We start from the raw sequence: 25,924 nt of genomic DNA on the forward strand, positions 1-25,924 counted from the left end.
CTATTTTACCACCACCATTGTCTGCTGAGTCCTGTGATATATTTTTTTTTTTCTTATCCCAACTCAAATTCCAAAGACATCTGAAAGAACCACAAAAAAAACCCCACATAAAACAAAACGATGTTCAAGTAAATGGCCAACATGTTTTTAGAGAAGGATTGTGTTTGAGGGATCGTGCGACTGATCCGTGTATTGCTGTGAAATGGTTTGTCAGTTGAGTATTTGTGTTTTCTGATTATAACTAATGTTGGGACAATTTTTGATCAACAAGCCCTTGATCACCTCTTGTATATTTCCTCTAGCTCCTTCTAAAAGGAAATGAAGACCCTGCTTTAGTCCTGATTATTGTTTTGATACTGACATTTTTACGAGGTTTTTCCAGTCTTAATGTTGATTTACACTGTCTGAAGCTGGTTTGTATAATCCTCTGTAATGGTATACTTAAATATCTTCTCTATACATATTAGCCATTCCAAAGGGCAGTCTAGTCTCGTTGCTTTTAACACTGGAATCACAATATGCAATTGAAAGGCAGATGAGGCTAGTAGAATCAGATTTTGGTAATGTGTAAAACAGATTAAATAAGCCTTAAACATGCCGTGAAACAGAATGTCACATGTTGTAGTTGCAAGAAGGCAGCACAATGGATGTTTTAATGCTTATAATGGAATAAAGGATGCATGGAAGTGTGTGTGTCTGACCTCATTGTTTCTGTGTTAGAAAGATTAAAGACCTGTATTATGACTTTCATGTCTACTAGGCTTATTTTTAGAGAGTCGCTTCACCATAATTTTGACATGCACAAAATAAAGAAATCTCTTACCTGGTATGTTGGTAGTTTTGGTTTTAGTTGTACATTTTTGATATGGTTATCTAGATAATGTATCTATAGGTAAGTCTTTACGACACGAGGCAGAGGTGCTCATGGAAACACTGCTTTTGTCCACTAACAACCCTGCAGGAAGGTGCCTGGATTTTGAATGATTGCAACCAAAGCGCACGTTTCCCCCTGCTGTGTGGCCTGTACCAGCACATAGCAGCGGAGAGAGATGGACAGAGGATACAGTCAAACACAGCAAAATCAGAGGGCTGCAGGGTCTCCACCAGCACACACTTTATGGTCAGTCACAAAGTGCTTCAGGAGGTTTTAATAGCTGGCTGGCTGTGAGTTGGTGTGTGTGCACGCACACTGTGAGCTTGAGTCTGCTGCTGTCATATTTTTGTATTGTTATTTTTGTTTCTATTTTCCACTCATAAAGTGTTCATACTGGTATACTCATAGATCTGTAGATAACCCACTAAATGGTGAATCTCCTCCTAGTATCTATCAAAATTCTCTCCCTTCTTCGAGACCAAAGACAGTCTCAAAAAAGTAGGACCAAACTCTATATCTATATCAAACATCTATAAACATTACAATAAAACAGTGCAGGCTATATGGCTTGTTTTTTGCTGTATTTATCCAAAGAGTATAGCAGGTGAATGATTAATGGAGGCAGTCATGCCATATTTATTTTTCTTTTTTCTCTGCTTAATTGCCAATAGTCTGCTTCCTCACTCTCTCCCTCTGCCACTCATCCACACATTACTCTTATACCCTCTTCTACCAACCAATCCCTGCCGTGGCCATTTTCACACCACTGCGAGCACTGGCGCCCTTCCTAGAGGTGTATCGTGGGCAAAGCAGTGAAGTTGTTGTAAAAGAGAAGCATGGCCCCTAAAGCAGAAAAGCAAAAATAATTTCATGACATTGGCTACGCACAGTATGTGTAACCTTCATGGCATTAGAATTTGGGGCTAGTATCCGATCATTAACCTGTTATCATGTACGTGAATTTACCCGAAAGTGCCTAAAAACGACACACCCAAAGTAAATTAAAAGCTGCTCTCCATTTGCAGTATATGCATGTTTTTGGTCTCATTCAAAAGATAACACTCTTATTGTTCTTGCGTCTATCAGCAATAAATAAATGGATGAGCAATACAGGACTGTCTCAGAAAATTAGAATATTGTGATAAAGTTCTTTATTTTCTGTAATGCAATTAAAAAAACAAATGTCATGCATTCTGGATTCATTACAAATCAACTGAAATATTGCAAGCCTTTTATTATTTTAATATTGCTGATTATGGCATACAGCTTAAGAAAACTCAAATATCCTATCTCTAAATATTAGAATATCATGAAAAAGTATACTAGTAGGGTGTTCAACGAATCACTTGAATTAACTCGAAACACCTGCAAGGGTTTCCTGAGCCTTGAAAAACACTCAGCTTGGTTCAGTAAACTAAATCACAAGTATGGGGAAGACTGCTGATCTGACTGCTGTCCAGAGGACCATCATTGACACCCTCCATCAGGAGGGTAAGACACAAAAAGAAATGTCTCAAAGAGCAAGCTGTTCACAGAGTGCAGTTTCAAAGCACATCCACAAAAAGTCTGTTGGAAGGGGGAAATGTGGCAGGAAACGCTGCACAACCAAGAGAGATGACCGCAGCCTTAACAGCATTGTGAAGAAGAGTCGCATCCAGAATTTGGGGGAGCTTCAAAGACAGTGGACTGAAGCTGGAGTACAGGTATCAAAAGCCACTGTTCACAGACGTGTCCGGGAAATGGGCTACAATAGCCATATTCCCATGGTCAAGCCACTTCTGAACTCAAGACAACGGAAGAAGCGTCTGACTTGGGCTATGGAAAAGAAGCACTGGACAGTTGCAGAGTGGTCCAAAGTCCTCTTTTCAGAGGAAAGCAAGTTTTGTATTTCATTTGGAAGTCAAGGCGCCAGAGTCTGGAGAAAGGCTGGAGAGGAGCAAAATCCAAGTTGCTTGAAATCCAGTGTGAAGTTCCCACAGTCAGCGATGGTTTGGGGAGCCATGTCAGCTGCTAGGTGTTGGTCCACTAGTGTTTAATCAAGCCCAGAGTAAATGCAGCTGTGTACCAAGAGATTTTAGAGCACTACATGCTTCCGTCTGCTGAAAAGCTCTATGGAGATGAGGAATTCATTTTCCAGCATGATCTGGCACCTGCCCACAGTGCCAAAACCACCAGTAACTGGTGTACTGACCATGGCATTACTGTCCTCGATTGGCCTGCCAATTCCCCTGACCTGAACCCCATAGAGAATATGTGGGGTATTGTGAAGAAGAAGCTGAAAGACACCAGACCCAACAATGCTAATGAGCTAAAGGCCGCTATTGAAGCATCCTGGGCATCCATAACACCTCAGCAATGCCACAGGCTGATTGCCTCCATGCCACGCCGCATTGATGCAGTAATCCGTGCAAAAGGATTCCCAACCAAGTACTGAGTGCATTAATGGACATTTTCAAATGTTTGATTTTGTTTTGCTGTTATAAATCTTTTTTTTTACTTGGTCTGAGGAACTATTCTAATTTTTTGAGATAGGATATTTGAGTTTTCTTAAGCTGTAAGCCATAATCAGCAATATTAAAATAATAAAAGGCTTGCAATATTTCAGTTGATTTGTAATGAATCCAGAATGCATGACATTTTTGTTTTTTTAATTGCATTACAGAAAATAAAGAACTTTATCACAATATTCTAATTTTCTGAGACAGTCCTGTAATTTCTTAAAATTAAATGAGAACAAAACTGAAAACCCACTGGTAGGTCCTATAACAAAAAGAGAAACGATGCTGAATAACATGGGGAAACTTACTCCTTTGATTAAACCTGAAGTTACAAGTCTTGGTGTTATCATAGACTCAGATCTAAGCTTTAAATCCCACATAAGCAAGGTGACAAAAACTGAATTCTTCCACCTTAGAAATATAGCTAAAATCTGACAATTTATAAATCAAAAAGGATGCTGAAAAACTAATCCATGTTTTTATCTCAAGCCGACTCGATTACTGTAATGCACTCTTTACCGGCCTCCCAAAAAGAACGCTGCAGCGAGGCTGCTGACTAGAACCAAGAGGAGAGACCACATCAGTCCAGTGTTAGCCGCTCTACAGTGGCTTCCAGTAACTTTTAGAATTGACTTTAAGGTCCTCCTTCTTGTATACAAAGCCCTAAACGGAACCGCACCAAGTTACACTGCCAACTCTCTAATAAACTATGTGCCCCCAAGAACATTACGATCATCCACTACTGGTTTATTAAATGTTCCCAGAAACATCCAAAAGAAAATTGGGGATGCAGCCTTTAGCAATTATGCACCAAAGCTATGGAACACTTTACCTGCAGACATTAGGGAGGCAAGCTCGCTCAATATCTTCATAAGTAAGCTAAAAACATATCTCTTTACTTTAGCCTTTTAATGGTGATATTTTATATATTTTTATCTTAGCCTTTTAATGGTGAATTATTATTATTATTATTTCTTTAATGCTGCTACTCTATGCCACTTTAAACTAATTTAAATGATTTCATACATTTTTTACTATACCTGGTTTAACATTGAATGTGTAAAGGTAACTGAGATACATTTCAGAGTGTGTATTTTTGAAAAACCTGAGATCAAGTAGACTGTTTTACCAATGGAAAAAGAGGAAGTTTCTCTGATAAATGTGTATTGGAGAAAAACTGGCTTTAACCGAAGGGAGTAAACCAGTTGAAAGGCCACAGGGGCCCATTGTTGATCTCATGCTTTCAAAGTATGGCTCTGATAGTTTAAACCATTTACAAGAATGGTGTGATGAATGTGATTTCCTGGCAGTAGGGTTGTTAAGTACGGAACAGATAGGGAAACTAGGCATGATTTCCAATGTTATTTTATACTATTTTAATTCTGCTATTTTTATACTATTTTAATTCTGCTATTTTTATACTATTTTAATTCTGCTATTTTATACTATTTTTATAATGGTACTTCAGACTCATTTACATCAACACTGTGATTAGTGTACTGTAAATGCTCTTATTCTGTCTAATCTTGTACTAATTGTTATGTTTTTGCTGTGAAGCACTTTGGGCTGCAATTCTTGTATGAAAGGTGCTATACAAATAAAGCTTATTATTATGAACCATCAGATGAAGAAACTGCTATGTCTCCAAATGAGACATTAATGTCAATATTCTTTTACAGTGGTCCTTATCCCCCAATGGACGCCATGCCACACCGTCAGCAGCAAACATATGTGACATGAAGGTAGTGCCAGGGCCCACCAGGATGGCAGTGATTATATTACATTACATTACAGGTCATGTCTTATCCAGAGCGACTTACAGTGAACTAATTACAGGGACAGTCTCCCTAGAGCAACTCAGGGTTAACTTGCTCAGGGGTACAATGGTGGCAGCCCTGGTGTTGAACTCACAGCCTTCTGGTGTTCTGTTTTGAAGCTGTACCACTAGGCCATCACCACCAGACATAAAGTCTGCTTTTGAGCTGGTACTTCCCAATTCAGTAAAGAAAATCATTCTAGAAATGACTAATCTGGAAGGGAGACGTGTGTCTGGGGAGGAGTGGAAGGAGTCGGACGAAAAGCATTTACATGCGTATTTGGGTCTCCTCATTATGGCTGGGGCAAGTCCAAGGATGAATCGACAGCCATCCTGTGGGATGCAGACACAGGCAGGAACATATTTCGAGCCACAATGTCTCTGGAGACCCAGACTAATTTTCTCCAGAGTAATCCGATTTGATAATCTTGAGACAAGAGCTGGCAAACGTGAGAGAGACACGCTGGCAGCTATTAGGACAGTGTGGGACAAGTGGGTAGAGCGGCTTCCACTACTCTATAACCCAGGACCTAATGTCACGGTAGATGAAAGGCTGGTGGCCCATTTAAGATACAATACATGCCTTCCAAACTGGTAAAATATTTCATAAAAATATTGGCATCATGTAATGCAAACTCCAGCTATGCACTTAACCTGCAGGTTTACACTGGAAAGCCGGTTGGAGAAGCCCCAGAGAGGAATCAGGGCATGAGGGTTGTGCTCGACTTGGCACTAAAAGTTTACTTTCAATAAAAATCCTTATGACTCATTTGGCTTGATTTTAAGTGAACGGGTCAATTTGACCCTGAACAGAAGAGGTGTCTCATCTCTATTTATCAACATCACCTGATGGAAAAAAAAAAGTTCAAAAATATAATCCTGTGCCACCCTCATAAACTAATGTATTTAATATCTAGGTTTTTCCAATGTACAGAAAAAAACGTTTGAATATCTATTTTATGTGAAAAACGAGTGAATGATCCAAATGAAACCATGATCTGTGAGAGGTGAATCACACAATTGCATTAAATATTGATTGAATTGATAGTAATAAGCGATACAAATAATGTACAGACAAAACATCTGGATTTTGGGGTTTCTGACAATGTTTTGGATAAATAAACATGTACTGGGTCAAATTGACCCACAAATATTGTTGCTGTTACAGAAAAACGAATATAACAGGAGGGTTAAAGAACATGAATGTGTAGGTTTGTAATTAAGAGCAAAGAATAACACAAACACACACTCACTTTCATTTGCACACACAGACAAACACACCCCATCCACAGCATCTCTTTGACCTCTCCTTCCTTTTGCGAAAACCAAATATTCTGAGCAAAATATTTTGACTGACAACATGAAAGATTCTCATATCCAGTTAAAGTCACAGTCACAACAGTTTATTCTGTCTCGCAAATTCACTCCTCCACCCATGGGAACTAATATAGACCTCTTAAACTGAATGAGGCACTTGATCTGTTTTTGTCTTATGACCCAGATGAGAATGAGAATATTGAAGATGAAAAAGTGTCAAGGTTGATTTTCTTTTTTAATTTGACAAATTTGTCTCAGGGGGATTGACAATCTAGAAACATGACACATTCCATTAAATCACAACAAAACCATTAAAATGTAACACTTAAAGAGAAGGTTGAGATGGAGGAAGCTGCAAACAGCATTTCAATTTTTTACAAACATAATGAATACACATTTCCAGAACAGTTAGATGTGGTACCAGATACCTTGTGACTGTACTCTACTTTTTAGAGTTTGTGGGGTGGGGGTTATGATAATTTGATACATTATACACTCTAGAGATGTAATCTAAAGATACAGCAAATATCAAAACATTCATGTGACAGCCCCATATAGTGTCCGGAGGACTTGTGACTCTTTTCTGCCTGAAGTAAAAGTGAAAGTCGGGGTGGATGGATGGTTCTTAAAATGTCTGACTTTAACTTGGCAAACCACTGTTCATTTCCCATTTCCTACCGACAGTGAACGTTGTCTTTTAACTATGGCCGCAGATGTTCCCTAACGTTAACCAAGTGGTTTTTGCTCTAGCAATTAAGACAGAAGTATCCTAACTTTAAAAAAAATAGTAATTATAAAAATGTAACCTGAACGATTTCTATCGCATTATCGCATATAACAGGAATAAAGTGATTTCTGTGCTTTCAAGAATGTGGCCAAAATATTAAGGGACCAAGCAAGGCACAGTAATTCTTGGTAACAACATTGCAGTGTGCCGCTGGACTGCCATGGCACAACCTCCACAGTTCCTCCCACTGGGAAAATGAAAATGCCAGTTGGCCATCGCGTTCCACGCTCTGCACTGACACTGAAGTAAAGTCCTTCAAGTTGCAGTGAGCAGTCAAAGCCAGTTCACAATGCAGGGCATTGTGTTGCATATCAGGATATGAAACCAATCAAAGCTGATGATCGTAAGTTCTTTTAAAGAACAAAACATAAAATCAACGTCCAAAGGTTATGCTCAGGTTTTTATTAAAAGTGCAGTCCTGCATAACTGGAAGGATGCACTCTAACTACAGTCAACAATCGCCATAATGGTCTTCTTAATAAAAAGTTCTTATAGTGAACTACAATATTTAATTTCAAATCAAATAAATGTATCTATATAGCCCAATATCACACATTACACATTTGTCTCAGTGTGCTTTACAGACTGTACAGGATATGACACCCTCTGTCCTTAGACCCTCGCATCACACAAGGAATAACTTCCTAAAAGAAACCCCATAATTAAAAGGGGAAAAATGGAAGAAACCTCTGGGAGAGCAACTGAGGAGGGATCCCTCTCCCAGGAAGGACAGACGTGCAATAGATGTCGTGTGTACAGGATAAACAACATAGTAAAAATACAACATTTGACAGAAATGATGTTGATCAAAAAGAGAAAGTATGGATGAATCCAGAATAATGTCAAAAAGGCTTCCTGGTGTCCGGCAGGACCAGGGCAGCAGGCGCAGCCACGATTCATGATCCTGACATAAACTTTATCAGTGGCAACCTACCACATGAGAGACACAGAAACTCCGGGGATGTTGCCCTGAGTTAGTAACCTACATTTACATAAATGCATACATATAGAGATTGAGTAGAAGAGAGAGGAAGAGAAGGAGGAGAACAAGGAGGTGTCCCCCGGCAGTCTAAGCCTATAGCAGCATAACTAGGGGCTGATCCAAGGCAAACCTGAGCCAGCCCTAACTATAAGCTTTATCAAAAAGGAAAGTCTTTAGCCTGCTCTTAAATGTGGAGGGGGTGTCTGCCTCCCGAACACAAACTGGAAGCTGGTTCCACTGGAGAGGAGCTTGATACCTGAAGGCTCTGGCTCCCATTGTGCTCTTAGAGATTATAGGAACTACAAGTAGCCCTGCATTCTGGGAGCACAATGCTCTAGTTGGTTATAAGGTACTATGAGATCGTTAAGATATGCTGGAGCCTGACCATTAATTGCTTTGTAAGTCAGGAGAATGATTTTGAATTCTATTCTGTATTTTATCGGGAGCCACTGCAGAGCAGCTAATACAGGAGTTATATGATCCCGTTTCCTAGTTCTTGTCAATACACGTGCCGCTGCATGTTGGATCAACTGAAGAGTCTTAAGCGACTTTTTGGGACAGCCTGAAAACAATGAGTTGCAGTAATCCAGCCTTGAAGTAACAAATGCATGGACTAGTTTTTCTGCATAATTTTGAGACAGGATGTGTCTTATTTTTGCAATGTTACGTAGATGAAAGAAGGCAGTCCTTGAGATTTGTTTTATGTGGGAGTTAAAAGACTGATCCAAGATAACGTCAAGATTCCTTACGGTGGTGCTGGAGGCCAAATTAATGCCATCCAAAGCCAAAGTCATTAGAAAATGCGTTTCGGAGGCGTTTATGGCCAAGTATAATAACTTCAGTTTTGTCTGTGTTTAACATCAAAAAGTTACTAGACATCCAAGTTTTTATGTCCTTAAGGCATGCTTGAAGTTTAGCTAATTGATTGGTTTCATCTGGTTTAATTGATAGATATCATTGGGTATCATCCGTATAACAATGAAAGCTTATAGAGTGGTTCCTTATAATATTGCCCAAAGGAAGCATATATAAGGAGAAGAGAATCGGTCCAAGTACAGAACCCTGCGGAACTCCAAGACTGATTTTGGCTGTCATGGAGGATTTATCGTTAACACATACAAATTGAGATCGCTCGGATAAATAGGACTTGAACCAGCTCAGTACGGTTTCTTTTATGCCAACACAATGTTCCAGTCTCTGCAGTAGAATGTCATGATCAACAGTGTCGAAAGCAGCACTGAGGTCTAACAAGACAAGAACAGAGACAAGTCCTTTGTCTGATGCCAAGAGAAGGTCATTGGTAACTTTCACCAGTGCCGTCTCTGTGCTATGATGAACTCTAAATCCAGATTGAAAAACCTCAAATAAACTATTATTATGTAAAAAATCACACAACTGTTTTTCAACTGCTTTCTCAAGGATCTTAGCGAGAATGCTAAGGTTAAATATCGGCCTATAGTTGGCTAAAACCTCTGGATCAAGACTAGGCTTTTCAAGAAGTGGTTTTATTAAATTAAAGGATTGTGGTAGTAGCCAGATAATAGAGACAGGTTGATCATATTTAATAACGAGGTGTTAATTAAGGGTAAAACTTCTCTAAACAGTTTAGTTGGAATCGGGTCTAAAAGATAGGTTAATATCTTAGACCAGGGGTGCCCAAAAAGTCGATCGTAGTGTAGATCGCGCATCGTTAAAAAGAAAATACATATATATTCCCCCAACGGAACCCCACGCCCCCAGAAATTCAAGTTTATTGTTTTTTTCTTGCCTTGCGCATTCACCACTGTTTCTCTCCCGCACACAGAGACAGAGCGGAGGAAAGGAGAGGAGTGGAGTGAACTACGCACCAGCAACCCCCCCCTGGCAGCATTTTTTTTTTAATACAGATAGTTCACTTGGACCTGGTCATTTCAAAAGTAGCTCATAAGCCCAAAAAGTGACATTTTTTTTCTAAACGATGAGATTGTTGAAGTTAGTTGGTTAAGTTTGATTGGAGTAAAACGGTCTAGATATATTTCAGGAGTTACAGCTGTTTTTGAAATTCCGGAGGTCAAGTCATTACCAATTGAGGACAGGAAGAGATTAATTTTGTCTCTAATAAGTATCATTTTATTGTTAAAGAAGCTCATGAAGTCGTCACTACTGAGAGATATAAGAATAGAAGGCTTTGTAGAGCTGTGACTCTCTGTCAACCTGGCTACAGTGCTGAAAAGAAACCTGGGGTTGTTCTTATTTTCTTCTATTAATAAAGACTAATAAGCTGCTCTGGCATTACGGAGAGCCTTCTTATATGTTTTAAGATGATCTAACCAGACTAAACGAGATTCTTCCAATTTAGTGGAACGCCATTTACTTTCAAGATTTCTCGACTTTTGTTTTAGTTTGCGGATTTTAAATTAAGCCATGGAGCTTTCTTTTTCTGTTTTATTATCTTCTTTCTTAGAGGAGCGACAGAGTCGAGCGTTATTCGCAATGAGGCTGCAGCGCTATCAACAAGATGATTAATTTGTGAGGGACTAAAGTTAGCATTGGAGTCCTCCGTTATATTAGTCCTGGTATTGAATTAAGTGCTGATGGAATAATTTCCTTGAGTTTAGTCACAGCACTATCAGATAGACATCGAGCGTAGGATATTTTGCCTACTGGCTTGTAGTCCAGTAACAGGACTTCAAAAGTTATTAAAAAATGGTCTGACAGAAGAGGATTATGTGGACACACTGATAAACTTTCAATTTCAACACCATATGCCAGAACAAGGTCCAGAGTGTGGTTTAAACAGTGAGTTGGTTCATGTATATTCTGACTGAACCCAATTGAATCTAATATTGAGATAAATGCATTATTAATTAAGGCTGTCACTATCCACATCCACATGAATATTAAAGTCACCTACAATAATTACTTTATCTGTTTTAAGGACTAAACTTGATAAAGATTTTGAGAATTCAGATAGAAATTCAGAATATGGATCAGGAGTGTGGTACACGGTAACAAATACAACTGGCTTTATTGTTTTCCATGTTGGGTTTTAGAGCGTAAGAACAAGGCTTTCAAAAGAGTTATAGTTTAGTTTAGGTTTAGGATTGATCAAAAGGTTTGAGTCTTGACAGTGAAATGATATCCAACAGTTAATATCTCTCAGCTACCAGAGATTCAGCATCATGCTCACTGACCCTTGAGGACTCCGTCCCCAAATGCTTTATATACATGTGTGTGTGCTTAGCTGGGAGTTTGTGTCCTGCCGAGTAGTCTCACTGTCCTTTTACAGTTTAAAATGTCCTAGAACAATTTTGTATTTATTTGTCATTGACCAATTATGCAAACTAATGTCAGATGCCCCAAATCACGTTTTAAAAATAAAATATCAAGTATGTTTTATCACATCATACATTTTATACATGGTTAACATTTCATGCCATTGAGTGATTTTCTCCTGCTTTGTTTGTAACAAATTGAATGTTTATTCTTAAATCATACCTGCTTACTGGTGTAGAGTAAATCAACAGAGAAGAAAAGGGATTGAATAAATAAAATCTTATGTTTTTTAATTACAAACATTCTGATCTGTGTGGAATATGCATGGTTTTCAATATTAAATGAAGTTGATTAGTTACCTTAGGTACAGTAACACAGATCCCTTTTCTCTCTTAGCCAACACTGTAGCTCAATAGCCTCGTCCAGCAACTCAAGGGCCCAAACCGAAGTCTGATCAAGTCAGCGATTCTCAGCCAGCTCCGTCATTACAGTACGCACAGTCAGTCCACAGTCACTTCCCATCATCTATAGGCATACCAATAATTTCAGCAACCTGGGCCGTGCTCTTTCTAACTGCCACCTTGCACGCCAGCTCTTTCCGTAGAGGTGCTCATGGGCTACCTGCTCCCACAATCCCACCACAACTGCAGACTGACTAGCACGGCACATTGGCACACCTATTAAGGCATATAAGTACTTCCTGACAACTTAGTTATGTATTTGCATAATCCCACAAGCAAATCTTTCCTGTCCCATCATTTAACTAAAGCTGCAGCCAGTCCCTTTCTCGGCAATAGAGTCCTTCTGGAGGATGCATGCAACAGAAATGCGTCAATGGCAACAGGATATCCAGCTTTACACAGATGCAGCTCCCTCCACAGCTTTCTTTGGAGGAAATGGTTTGCTTCTGCACAGCCCTCAGAGTTCTTATGTCTGTTTGTATTATAGCTGTAGTAGTTTGTCATATATATATATATATATATATATATATATTGTGTTTTAAGTTATAAAGTACTAAAGTATGTATTCTTTATGTTGTGTATTGGAGCTCAGCTATGTGTGTTACTGTGTCACTGGGGGCTGTACGCTCCGTGTTACATTGCAACGAGAGCAACAGAACATTTGACGATCTGGCGGGGAGTCGGCTAAATCAGAGCTATCTGTTGACTGCTAAAAGACGATCTATTCATCTCCCAGCCGGCGTACTGCCGGCGAAGCTGCCTCCCGTCTTTTCTCGTTTCTGCCACTTTGGATTTAATCAAAACAAACTATCAAAACGTGCAGAGATCATGGATGTGATGTTGACCCTGAGTCTGCTGAGTCTGTCATCTGTACTTCTTCTTTCTCTGAGGCAGACTGCAGCTACAGTGACTCACTATCACCTCTAGAGGAACAAGTGGTATTACAGACTGGACGGAGCGCAGCTAGCTATTAGCATGCTAACTTCAGTAGAGAGCTCTGCAACACAACACATAGATGTCTTTCACATAACGTCATCACTGTTACCTCTTCACACTCTGTTCATAATGTTAGTCCATTGTTTTTAAGTTTTAAGTTTACATTCTGGCAGATCTTAGACATTGAACAGTTTTGAGTTAATGTTACACATTTCAACACTATAAAGACATGTAACTGTGCATGTAAATAAGGTGCTAGTGCATATGCTGCATATAGATAGGGAGAATGTGCTTATGATTGTATACCGTACTGAGCTTATGATTGTATCAAAACACTCACTCACTCTTATGTTTACTTTGGGCCCGCCCACAGATTTTTGTTAACCAAAGGTCTGGTGAGACTTCGAGATGGTTGATTCAGAATATGCCATTGTTATTTCAGGAGCTAACTGGCTAAATTTGGTAGCATTTGTTGAGCGAGTTTAAGAGAGGCAGAGGGTATGTTATTGGCTGAAAGGGGAGAAGTGGGTGACAACATTACTGTCATGACATTATGAAATAATCATTTTTGTCTTGTAAGATTAGAAAGAAAGATTGCAAGATTTACATTTTATAAAACAATATAATAAACGATTTGTAATGGATTAAGAAGGCACTGACATATGGAATTGTCCTGCTGATATGCTACAGGTGTCAGAACAGAAAACTGTGTTGTCCTCAACAATACATGTTGTCCTGTAATTTGGTGGACTTGTGGATATTCTATTGGTTAATTGCAGAAGATGGTTGAAAAAGAACTTGACTAATTTTCTGCCAACAAAAAATAAATTACTATTTCCCAACCGTAATTATATCCCTGGCAGTGTGGAAAAAATTACTTTGAAACACCCTTAGCAAACAGTAGATCTGAGGAGACAAGAGTTACAGACAATACTTGAACAGCTGACTGAGAAGAGTACATGTCAGTCACAGTCGATAAAAAACTTTCTTTCTTTCTTTTATTATTTATTTATTATTTTTTTTATTTTACCTTGTTATTTTTAAAATCCAAGATTTTCAAGGATTTAATGAAGTAGGAATAGCCTACCCCTCCAAAACACCCCTCTCTCACACGCGCACACACACACACACACACACACACACACACACACACACACACACACACACACACACGCGCGCGCACGCACACGCACAACCAGTGGGCGTGTATTTCCTTCAGCTGGAGTAACGAGAGGCGGTGCTGCCACGTGCGCCTCGGAACTGGAATGTCTGTATCTCTGCGCTCTGACACTGGCCGACACATTCTCAGCTCTCCGCTCCATCACTGCACTCCTCTGAGCTGCGCGGCTCACAGGCTCCGGGACTAGAGACGGATTACATGCTGTAGGTCTCCGTGGACTCTTTAACACCTTTCCAGGGGCATGGGGTATGTTGTGTGTGATTACATTATGCCACATACAGAGTTGGTTCTTCGGCAAATAAGGTTTGTGTGCGAGTAACGCGTGCTACTGGGGAAGGAAGCTCACTTCGTTCTCTGCATGCAGCCACAACGGACTGAAGAGGGTCGCGGTCTGTAGTCTACATCTCAGCGTGTGGACTATTGAACACACGCTGCATGTCTTGACACGACTTGGGGGCAAAGGTAAGTGGACTCCCGGTCAGTGCGCGCTGATAGAACTGATCAGTTTCCAGCACACGGTTCTTGAATTCTGTCATAAACAAACCGTTCATCTCACCGTGGTTGTACTGTCCTTGCAGCTGGAACTGAAATGCAATACATACTGTAAATAACAAAGTACAGCTGCTGGGTATGAAGTGTTGAGGAGCGCAGTCTCCACATGGATACATTCAGGCAGCACTGGTGTTCAGTTGTCGCGCTATCTCTTGATGCTGATTTTAATTGCAGATATAAGCCGCACGTATAGGCTGATGGACCTTCTAAAATTAACTTGAGTGTAAGAGGTTCTGATCCTAAACAATCAAACTATATAGGCTACTGTTCTCGGAATAGAGCATGTTCAGTTCGCTATTCACCGCCAATTTAAAGCAGCCGACTGCAGGTTTCCTTCTCCTCTAGCCTATGAATGGTGCGTACTGTTCAGCGGTAGTTCCGCGCTGCTGTTCGGCTCCAGAGGAAACGAGTGCACTGTGCTCTCCAGTCTCCTTCAACAGGTTAGTGGACCTTTTCTCCTCAATATCTGCAGGGATGATGCTTATCAACTGTGTTTTCTGTACAGATCTTGGTACATCAGGGCTGTAGCCAGAATGTTTAGAAGTACCAAGGTCAAGAGTCCACAATCTCCCAGTGCAATCCATACGGAAACCGTTCTTTCTTCACATTTCATATATAGATGTCTTGCATAATTGTGTAAATTATGTTTCCAAGCCTTTCCCATAATGCCAGGAATTATATATATTTGGAGAAATACTGGCATATCATATTTTTTGACCAACACTTACCTGCCTAGTGCCAACCATGTGCTAGTAAGCACATTCTGTGTTTGTGACTGCAGAATGTGGGGATGTGCTTGGGCTGATGAAATGACGATGCCTCAGAGCTGTCTGTGGCTGACTACTGTGTTTCCTTATCACCTTCAGTGTTTGCCAGTGATGATGACATGATGAGGAGCAGAATAACACTGTAACAAGCAACAGGAGTATGAGCAGGCTGCGAAAGAGTGGCAGTTTTGATGATAATGAGGAGTAGGATGGCATTCTCATTGACTACAATTTGTGTCTGAGTGACCTGCTCTGTAAAAAATGACAGAACTAGTTGAGGCTAAAATAAGTTAATACCAGCAAGAGCACGTCTGGTGGGTGTTGTTGTTGATCATAAAAGTAGAAAATATGACTGTGTAGAGAGTGTGTGTCCCAGGGAGTGAACCTAGAGCAAGAATTACACAAGCTTAGGTGTAGTGGCATTACCTTTCATCTACAGCTGACTTGCATGTGCGTGTGTGCCTTGCTAACTAGGCTAATGTTACTGTCACTATCGAACTGCAATCTGCAATCAGTCACGTGACCCTCGCCTCACCCGTTGTAGAGACACTGTACAGATTTAATGCACACCTGGCTGGGATCACATTCAGATGGTCTGGCTGATCTGGTCTGATTGCACTCCGATTACATTACGTCTGCAATAATGTGTTTTACTTTAATATATATATTATATTATATATATTAATATATATATTAATATATATATATATATATATATATATATATATATATATATATATATATATATATATATATATATATTAATATATATATTAATGATGTCTTTAAAGCATCTGACTAGGACGATGTTGGAAAATGAAGGGAAATTCACAATGTCATTACCTTGTGGCCACAGTGGCTGCTGTTTAGCAAAGGTTACACAGCATGGATTTAAAGTGGTAATGTGGGAGACTTTTGTATAACTGTTTTGCTGCTATGGATCACTGATATAACTGAGTTGTGAACTTCACTTCATAAAATAGTCATTAGACTTCCCATTAAGTACCACAAATGACTGTTAAGGCCACAACATTTTGTGTCTCTGAATCTTTTTAATTTCGAGCGGTATTTATGAGGTGAGGATGTAAATGAGCAAAGGTGCGGTGAATTTCATTTGAATGCACTCCCGCTAATTAAGACCTGATGTGAGATTGTTAAAGCTGCATCTTGATTATGTCGCACTGCAATGGAGCACAAAATAAAATGTGGAAGTTCTCTGCTGCTGAACCTGAAATATTGGCTGAAGAAACCATGAACCATGTAGGTCCCTGTGAGAAGGAAGTAAAGCTATTGTTGAGAAAATAGCATAAGATACTTCTGTTGGTCTGAGTATGGCATGAGAGCGAAGCCTGTGAAGTATTTTCACATTCTGCTGCTAAGCGCTAGTTGTACAGGAGAGGATTCCTTGTTGTTGTTTGTAGTAAGAACTGTGTTCTTAGCATGAGCAGTGATGATTGAGAGACTGGCTTAATCGACGGATAGAATAGCACTACATGCAAAAAACTTAAAGCTGCACTAGCTAATGGCAGCCCCACTGCACTCGTACGGCGGGTACCACTGATGACACCAGCGCTGTCGTATCTGCTAGCTGCCAGATCAGTCGTTGCCATGTGTAGGGGCATCGCTCAATCTAAACTGCTCTGAATTTAAGATTGAGAACCTTTTTTAAATGGTGAAAATGTGTTGTTGGGTTTTAAGCTTGTTATGCTGCCCCCAAGTGGCCAAAATATCAATGATTGCATCTTTATACTCTATAATAAGAAGGAAAATGCTGCTGTAAAAATATTCATACTACACACAGCGATGAAATATTTCTCTTTTGAGCTCACATCCTTATGTGAGCTCAAAAGAGAAAAGGACATTTTTGTTTAGTTTAGTTATCACTGAAATGACGAAAGTAGCATGTGCTCTCGGATTACTTAAAAAAAAAAAAAAAAAAAAGAATCTAGCAACAACTATAAGCATTGCAAGTACACACACCCATTTGGCCGTTCTTGTTTTAATTCTATTGAAAGCAATGTTTTTCAAATGTGAGGTACACAAGCCTTGGCAGAGAAAAAGCCTTCACTTTCCTGTGTAGGCTGGAGTTTCCACACAGACGGAACTGGTTGAGAGCTGCCACCGTGGATGATTTGGCCGGCAGCCAAAGGCCACAGTTTACTTAAGGAAACCTCAGCTCTCGAGCCTCAATTGTAGAAAGAACATTTCTCTCCCCTCTGGTCAGGCTGTCGGCTGCTTTCTCCTCTGTTCTGCTTTGGACAAAAATGGTTTCATATTCGTAGATAAGGTCACCCAGGCGGATTTTCTTTTACCCATCCATCAACTCCTTATGGGCTGTGAAATTGTTTAGAACAGTAGTTTTCCTGCCTGTACTTGCTTCACCCCCATCTACCCAGTCCATGTTCTTATTACTGAAAGAAAGCAGCGATGGGCTTGTGTGAATAACTGTGTAAATTGATTCCAGGCACTGCCCTGGCTCTACAACATACAGCTGCTAATGTTTTATGTGCAAGTCCTCTGTTTTGTGGATTGATGTGATCCAGAAATACAGACCCATATCCAACTCTACCTGCATGTCCACGTACCAGTGCAGCTGCTCAAAGTTTAACTACAGCAACCGCTTAAAAGCTACCATTTAAATCTCACAAAGCAGCCACGTCTTGTTCTGTTTGGATCCCAAGAGGCCAATTTAGATCAGAGCCCTGAAGAGGGATGTAGTGGAGCACACACCCAAGTTTTGATTTGCAGGAATTGACTTGACCAACTTTTGCAGGCTATTAATAGACCTCTGAATATATAACTAGTACATATATTGTCAGCATATAGGCCTATAGGCAAAAGCTGATTTATGTTGTAGAACACAAGAAAAAAAGGACTTTCCAAAAACTGCCACATGTTCCCCACATTTTATTTTCAGGCAAGGAAGCAACTTGATTCCTGTTTTGTTTTTATAACCTACGCTGGATTTGTTGAGATTTGCAGGTTGCTATGGCATGCTGTTTCGCTTTCACATGATGTACAGTTTGTGATTGACTATGTGTGTTATTTTCTCTTTGTGTTTTAATTTAAGATTTGTATTCTTATTATGAAGTTCCATTTAAACTGATAAATTCAATTTGAAAAAAAAAAAATATAGATCAAATGTCAATAATTGTATTGAGTTCACAAATCCAGTGCTCCAACACCTCCGGTCCGTAGCTCTTCAACGCACTGTGAATTATTTAAAGTCACGGTAGATCGCCCTCTATGTTAATGGATGACCTTCAGATTATTCCGGTCAATGACAATATTCAGTTCACGCGATCTCTGGCTAATTAATAAGTAGGCAGGTTTTGTTACTTACTGATCTAGCTTCGTAGAACGTCTCTCCCTCGTTGCCCTCTTTTCAGTCAGTTGTATGCCAATTTGTTGAGTCTTCTCTTAGTGAAAAGCTCTCTGTTAAGCAGTGATGCAGTGTACATATCTAAGGATTTTATGTGAAATTGCATAGTGAATGCAAGACTTATAGGGAACAGATCTATGCCGATAGTGTCATTATTTTACAGTCTTTACTTTGAGCAATCAACATTTACTTCATAATTTAAAGCAAACATGTTATCTATTGCAACTTTAAGTGGAGGGCTCCTTTTTAAAAAAAAAAATGTTTTTAAATGTCCATCCATCCATCGTCTATCGCTTATCCGGGATCGGGTCGCGGGGGCAGCAGCTCCAGTAAGGAACCCCAATCTTCCCTTCTCCGGGCCACATCCTCCAGCTCCGACTGGGGGATCCTGAGGCGTTCCCAGGCCAGTGAGGAGATATAATCTCTCCACCGAGTCCTGGGTCTTCCCCGGGGTCTCCTCCCAGCTGGACGTGCCTGGAACACCTCCCTAGGGACCACCCCAACTGGCTTCTTTCAACGTAAAGGAGCAGCGGCTCTACTCCGAGTCTCTCACGGATGGCTGAGCTTCTCACCCTATCTCTAAGGGAGACGCCAGCCACCCGTCTGAGAAAACCCATTTCGGCTGCTTGTACCCGTGATCTCGTTCTTTCGGTCATGACCCAGCCTTCATGACCATAGGTGAGGGTAGGAACGAAGATCGACCGGTATATTGAGAGCTTTGCCTTCTGGCTCAGCTCTCTTTTCGTCACAACGGTGCGGTAAAGTGACTGTAATACCGCCCCCGCTGCTCCGATTCTCCGGCCAATCTTCTCGCTCCATTGTCCCCTCACTCGCGAACAAGACCCCGAGGTACTTGAACTCCTTCACTTGGGGTAATGGCTCATTCCCTACCCGGAGTAGGCAATCCACCGGTTTCCTGCTGAGAGCCATGGCCTCAGATTTGGAGGTGCTGATCCTCATCCCAACCGCTGCACACTCGGCTGCGAACCGATCCAGTGACTGTTGAAGGTCACAGACCGATGAGGCCATAAAGACCACATCATCTGCAAAGAGCAGCGATGAGATCCTCAGGTCACCGAACTGCAACCCCTCTCCTCCACGACTACGCCTCGATATCCTATCCATGAAAATCACGAACAGGATTGGTGATAAAGCGCAGCCCTGGCGGAGGCCAACATTCACGGGAAACGAGTCCGACTTACTGCCGAGTATCTGGACACAACTCTCGCTTTGGGCGTACAGGGATTGGATGGCCCTCAGAAGTGACCCCCTCACCCCATACTCCCGCAGCACCTCCCACAGTATCACCCGGGGGACCCGGTCATACGCCTTCTCCAGATCCACAAAATACATGTAGACCGGATGGGCGCACTCCCAGGCCCCCTCCAGGATCCTTGCAAGAGTAAAGAGTTGGTCTGTTGTTCCACGACCAGGACGGAATCTGCATTGTTCCTCTTCAATCAGAGGTTCGACTACCGGCCGAACCCTCCTTTCCAGTACCTTGGAGTAGACTTTACCAGGGAGGCTGAGAAGTGTGATACCCCTGTAGTTGGCACACACTCTCTGGTCTGCCAACGCCTAGGCACTGTCCCAGACTTCCACGCAATGTTGACGAGGCGTGTCAACCAAGACAGCCCCTCAACACCCAAAGCCTTCAGCATTTCTGGACGGATCTCATCAACCCCTGCGGCTTTGCCACAGTGGAGTTGTTTGACTACCTCAGTGACTTCCATCAGGGAAATTGACGATGATCCCCCATCAGCTTCCAGCTCTGCCTCAACCATAGAGGGCGTGTTAGTCAGATTCAGGAGTTCCTCAAAGTGCTCCTTCCAGCGGCCGATAACCTTCTCAGTTGAAGTCAGCAGGGTCCCACCCTTGCTGTACACAGCTTGGATGGTTCCTCGCTTCCCCCTCCTGAGGTGCCGGATGGTTTTCCAGAAGCACCTTGGTGCCGACCGAAAGTCCTTCTCCATAGCTTCTCCGAACTTCTCCCACACCCGCTGCTTTGCCTCTGACACGGCAGAAGCTGCCACCCTTCTAGTCCTTCGATACCCTGCAACTGTTTCCGGAGTCCTCCCGGATAACATGGTTATGTTATCCGGGAGGACTCCTTCTTCAGTCAGACGGCTTCCCTGACCACCGGGGTCCACCACGGTGTTCGAGGGTTACCGCCCCTTGAGGCACCTAAGACCTTGAGACCACAGCTCATCACCGCAGCTTCAGCAATAGAGGTATTGAACATCGCCCACTCAGGTTCAATGCCCCCAACCTCCACAGGGATAGCTGAAAAGCTCCGCCGGAGGTGTGAGTTAAAGATCCCCAGGACAGGGGCTTCCTCCAGACGTTCCCAGTTCACCCGCACTACCCGTTTGGGTTTACCAGGTCTGTCCAGAGTCTTCCCCAACCCCTTGATCCAACTCACCACCAGATGGTGATCAGTCGACAGCTCCGCCCCTCTCTTCACCCGAGTGTCCAAAACATGCGGCCTCAGATCAGATGATACGATTACGAAATCGATCATTGACCTTTGGCCTAGGGTGCTCTGGTACCACGTGCACTTATGAGCATCCTTATGTTTGAACATGGTGTTTGTTATGGCCATTCCATGACTAGCACAGAAGTCTAACAACAAACGACCGTTCGGGTTTAGATCAGGGAGGCCCTTCCTCCCAATCACGCCTCTCCAGGTGTCTCCATCGTTTCCCACGTGTGCGTTGAAGTCTCCCAGCAAGACTACGGAGTCCCCTACTGGAGCCCCCTGCAGGGCTCCATTCAGGGTCTCCAAGAAGGCCGAATACTCAGAACTGCGGTTTGGGGCATAGGCACAAACAACAGTCAGAGTTTTCCCCCCCATAACCCGAAGGCGTAGGGAGGCGACCCTCTCGTCCACCGGGATAAACTCCAACGTAGCGGCGCTCAGCCGGGGGCTAGTGAGTATCCCCACCCCGGCCCGACGCCTCACACCTTGGGCAACTCCGGAGAAGAATATAGTCCAACCCCTATCCAGGAGTACGGTTCCAGAGCCAAGACTGTGCGTGGAGGTAAGCCCCACGAGATCCAACTGGTAGCGATCCACCTCCCGCACTATTTCCTGCTCCTTCCCCCACAGAGAGGTGACGTTCCACGTCCCCAGAGCCAGCCTCTGCTGCCCGGGTCTGGTCCGTCGAGGTCCCTGACCATCACTGCCACCCGTGTGACAGCGCACCCGACCCCAGCGGTTTTTCCCATGAGTGGTGGGCCCACAGGATGGATGGATGGGAGGCACCACGTAGCTTCTTCGGGCTGTGCCCGACCGGGCTCCGTGGCAAACCCGGCCACCAGGCGCTCGCTGTCGGGCCCTCCCTCTGGGCCTGGCTCCAGACGGGGGCCCCGGGCTTCCTCCGGGCAGGGTCTCTCCTTTCCTTTCTCTTTCTTTCATGAAGTCGTTTTTGAACCATTCTTAGTCTGGCCCCTCGCCTGAGACCAATTTGCCTTGGGAGACCCTACCAGGAGCACTAGGCTCCAGACAACACAGCTCTCAGGTTCATAGGGACACACAAACCTCTCCACCACGATAAGGTGATGGTTCCCAGAGAGGTATTTTTTTTAATGTATTTTTATATAATCTCTGTGTCTGGAGTGAATTCCCCTCCTTTTCAGTGGGAGGACTGGCTGTTTCCATTCAGAGCATTCCTAAAATACATGGAGCTATTCACAGCTGGATATATTCTCCGTAAATTGTCCTTATTCACACAGAGCAGACTCTGTGCCGAGCACTACGACACACTGATGGGAGTTGTTTTGTAGATTGAAGTCTATATGAAGCTGCTGCAGGGCCTTAATGCAACATGCCATGAATGCCTCAGCAGTGATTAGTAGTTTTTAAGGAAAATCAGAGCAGACATGGAGCTGTCGACAGAGATAAAGGAGCATGGCTGGGCTCTGTGTGCGTGTCTTTCTTTTTGTAGAAAATATAATAACTGAACTTAAGTGGATGTCTTGACTAGTTTTAAGATTTACACTATTAAAATGAAGAACTACCAAGAAGGCAGGTGAAGGAAAAGTATTTAAAAAATCTTTTAAAAAAAGTTATCAAATTTATTTATATAGCCCAATATCACAAATGATACATTTGTCTCAGTGTGCTTTACAGACTGTACATCATATGATACCCTCTGTCCTTAGACCAGGGGTGGGGAACCTTTTTCCTATCAAGGGCCATTTTTTTTTTTACAACATCCTTCGAGGGCCGTACTAATTATTGAACTCATAACCTCTGCAAATTTAATTTAAGACACAGCCCATTCATTTCACCTTTCTTTTATGCTGTGCAAAAAAGCAACATTTTTATCCATGTATCTTTCTGTTTTATCAGAAATCAACAATCCTTTATTAGTCCCACAACGGGGAAATGTATCTTGTCACAGCAAAAGAACATATGAAGTAAAAAGGCAGTAAACAATAATTAAATAGAATAACAAATAATATAAGTACCAAGTGGTTGATAGAAAATAAAGTGAATATTGCACATGGCAGTGATAATTGCACAAATTCTAAAAAGTGAGTATTGTACATGATAATTGCACAGCAGTGGTGGAATAGTCTGTTCTTGGTGTGGTGGTCTACCTATCTATCTTTCCATGTTTGTATGTTACGCTCTGCAGAGAGCTGCTTGTTGGGCCAAACTCCGCTGAAGAGAGTTAACTTTATCCAAACGCACTCATCCTTTCAGCTCGTGCAGTTCGGCATGTTTCGTGCAGTAATGACGCTCGAGATTATTTTTCATCACCGCAAGAATGGCCACACAAACTAGACACACTGGCCTTTTACTTCCACAAAGAAATAATCGTGCGACATTTCGCGTCCAGCTTTCTCTGTTTTACACTCGCCATGCTGCGTTCGCTGATGTCAATGACAGTCTAGTTTAAAATTGAAGTTTTTTGACATGACGTGACCACGTGATGACACGTTCCGCTCGTGTTGTGTTCAGGGACCCTGTCAGTCGGCCGTTTAAAATATTGCGTCTAGTTTTTTTGCAAGTGGATTTTTGCGTGCGTTTTACGAATTACCTCGAGGGCCGGATCAAATGCTCTCGAGGGCCGTATACGGCTCGGAGGCCGGAGGTTCCCCACCCCTGCCTTAGACCCTCGCATCGCACAATGAAAAACTTCCTAAAAGAAACCCCATAATTAAAGGGGGAAAAATGGAAGAAACTTCAGGGAGAGCAACTGAGGAGGGATCCCTCTCCCAGGACGGACAGACGTGCAATAGATGTTGTGTGTACAGGATAAACAACATAGTACAAATACAACATTTGACAGAAATTATGTTGTGTTGAAAAAAGAGAAAGTATAGATGAATCCAGGAAAATGTCAAAAAGGCTTCCTGGTGTCCACCAGGAACAGGGCAGCAGCCGCAGCCACGATTCCTGATCCTGACGTAAACTTTATCAGTGGCAACCTGCCACATGAGACACAGAAACTCCGGGGATGATGCTCTGGATGCTGAGTTAGTAACATACATTTACATAAATTCATACAGATAGAGAGGGAGAGGAAGAGAAGGAGGAGAGCGGGGAGGTGTCCCCCGGCAGTTTAAGCCTAGCTTAACTAGGGGCTGATCCAAGGCAAGTCGGAGCAAGCCCTAACTATAAGCTTTATCAAAAAGGAAAGTCTTCAGCCTTCTCTTAAATGTGGAGAGGTTGTCTGCCTCCTGAACACAAACTGAAAGCTGGTTACACTGGAGAGGAGCTTGATAGCTGAAGGCTCTGGCTCCCATTGTGCTCTTCGAGATTCTAGTAACCCTGCATTCTGGGAGCGCAATGCTCTAGTGGCCAACCCGCGGCTCTTCAGTCCATATCGAATTTTATTTGTGAGTGTGTGTGTATGTGTGCTGTCAGTATGAGAACATGACAGTGCGTCTAATTTTGATGTGGCCCAAGAGCCAATCACAAAAATGCCTGCGATTCAGTGAACCAATCACCTTCGAGTGGGGAAAAACCTATCGTTGAGTAAACAATATCTGACCATCTGAGTTCGATCCTAAAATGGCAGGGAAAAAATGCACAGCTAAGCAAAAATATGAAGACCAGCATAGGACGTTTTATTAGAGTGGGAGAGTTCATATTGTCATGTCTTGAGGTCGGGAGCTTTCCTCTGGGAGCTCTGGAGGTGTGGGTGCAGGAAATGAAGACAACCAAAACATAGTTGTCAAACTTAAATCCGGTGTATTTAGTTCTTTAATTTATTTCTTACAGACAAACAAAACGGGTATTCAAATCAAAAACCTTCTCTTCACCTCCGGCGTTGTCTCTCCCTCTCCACTGTCTTCTTCCTCCCTGTTAGCTGCTGTACTAGAGCAATCAGCTGATATGGTACAGCTGGGCAGCAATATGTAATCCCTGCTGCATCCACCGGGAGGGAATGTATCTCCTATCTATGACCCTGCCTCTCAAGACATCACAATATTCATATAAAAATGCTGCCTGACCTAGTGCAAAATGTATTTGTGTTTGTTAACAAACTGAAACTTTTTAAGACACTTCTTCAAAAGGGAGAATTAGCGCATTTTCCCTCATTTTCTTGCTAAAAGCAAGCGGACATATCTTAACAGCTCTCAGCCACCAATGTAAACGTAAACACATAAGGGACGGGTATATACATTCAGGAAATACATGTTTATTTAAAGTATGTATTACTTGTACAGACATGTTTATAAGATTTATGTATTTTATTTATTAGTTATTATCATCAAGTTATTTGATGATTGTGGCTTTTGTTTTCCCCGACGAGGACTTCCTTCCGATGGCAGAGTCGGGAAACCTGTCCGCTACACTGCGACTGAAATCAACGCAGAAGCTGAAGGCTACATTATTTTTAACGCAAAGCATTGACATATTTCCCTCAGCTTTGGTCACTTGGTTTGCCTCTGAAACAGTTCTTGTCACACATGAAGTCATTGACAGGATATGTTTTTGTACCTCTTGGCGTGCTTGTGCTTGGACGATTTTTCTTGCTGGTGAACATCGCTTATTCCGCCGTGTGCGACGCTAACATCTGAATGGCACACTTTACAAAAAGCACAAGTTTGTCCATATGTTTTCGTCTTCTTCTGTATTATTGTTCCTGTTTTCTTCTTC

At 42.1% G+C, this 25,924-nt stretch overlaps 2 protein-coding genes across 5 annotated transcripts in view; both read left to right on the plus strand.

Moving 5' to 3' along the window:
- The window catches only part of abhd17c (abhydrolase domain containing 17C, depalmitoylase), a 10,717-nt gene extending 9,888 nt beyond the window's left edge, over window positions 1-829 (plus strand). Inside the window, exon 3 of the mRNA XM_029426888.1 lies at window positions 1-829. This exon is cut by the window's left edge and continues 2,049 nt beyond it. The gene's annotated coding sequence lies outside the window, so the exon portion shown is untranslated.
- A 13,408-nt stretch (window positions 830-14,237) lies between these two features.
- The window catches only part of cemip (cell migration inducing hyaluronidase 1), a 177,176-nt gene continuing 165,489 nt past the window's right edge, over window positions 14,238-25,924 (plus strand). For 2 of the 4 annotated variants that reach the window (XM_029457798.1, XM_029457826.1), the window contains exon 1: window positions 14,257-14,568. The gene's annotated coding sequence lies outside the window, so the exon portion shown is untranslated. Of the gene's footprint in view, window positions 14,569-25,924 lie in introns of all 4 variants that reach the window. The other 2 variants (XM_029457806.1, XM_029457817.1) reach the window with 2 other exon arrangements.

Source organism: Cottoperca gobio, chromosome 3 (assembly GCF_900634415.1).
Source record: "Cottoperca gobio chromosome 3, fCotGob3.1, whole genome shotgun sequence".
Lineage (NCBI taxonomy): Eukaryota > Metazoa > Chordata > Actinopteri > Perciformes > Bovichtidae > Cottoperca > Cottoperca gobio.